Source organism: Penaeus monodon, chromosome 28, assembly GCF_015228065.2.
Source record: "Penaeus monodon isolate SGIC_2016 chromosome 28, NSTDA_Pmon_1, whole genome shotgun sequence".
Lineage (NCBI taxonomy): Eukaryota > Metazoa > Arthropoda > Malacostraca > Decapoda > Penaeidae > Penaeus > Penaeus monodon.
The window spans coordinates 4,275,685-4,276,269 of NC_051413.1; the positions used below are offsets into that span (position 1 = coordinate 4,275,685).

At 37.6% G+C, this 585-nt stretch overlaps 1 protein-coding gene and 1 long non-coding RNA gene across 2 annotated transcripts in view; both read left to right on the plus strand.

Annotated features, from left to right (window-relative positions):
- LOC119591301 overlaps positions 1 to 509 on the plus strand; it is an 8,836-nt gene extending 8,327 nt beyond the window's left edge. Inside the window, exon 2 of the long non-coding RNA XR_005230335.1 lies at positions 458 to 509. This is a non-coding gene — a long non-coding RNA (uncharacterized LOC119591301). The remainder of the gene's footprint in view (positions 1 to 457) is intronic.
- LOC119591300 (laminin subunit gamma-1-like) overlaps positions 1 to 585 on the plus strand; it is an 83,409-nt gene that overhangs the window by 59,629 nt on the left and 23,195 nt on the right. The window lies entirely within an intron of this gene.

Sequence of the window (585 nt, forward strand, 5' to 3'; positions counted from 1 at the left end):
TTAGGCGCTTGATCCTGACCGCTGACCGATTGTTTAGGTCGCTTATATGAATATTAATGATGAAAGGCAAAGGTAAGGTGGACGGTTAGTCTCGGGCGGGCGATAGGCCTATGATGATACATAAAAAAGCACACATGACCGAAAACTAAAAGAAAAGACGAGTTTAATGCTTGGGAACAGAAAGTAAAGGTTGTGATGGAACGATTCAAGAAATTTGACATTTTTTCGGCATTTTGCCAAATAGTGAAGAAATTAAGAAGAAATCGGTTCTTGTTTTTTTTATCTCATCGTGAAGTGTCGAAGCGGAAGTAAAGAAACACGCAAATACAGAAATTAATGAAAATTCAATCGTACTAATTCGAAAATTCGATCTCTGAAAATTACTAAAACGTATCCAGAAAGCCCACATAGTCCATACCCGTATTCAAACCGCCTTTTTTTTCGCCCAAACCAGCAGGAATTAAATATTTGTATCACTCAACCCACCGATAAGAATTGAAAGAGAAGACTAAAAAATACCTTGTTCCCCTTTATAGAAAAAGACAATAACTGTGATTTAGAGTGCGGCCTGAAAAATGCCGGGAT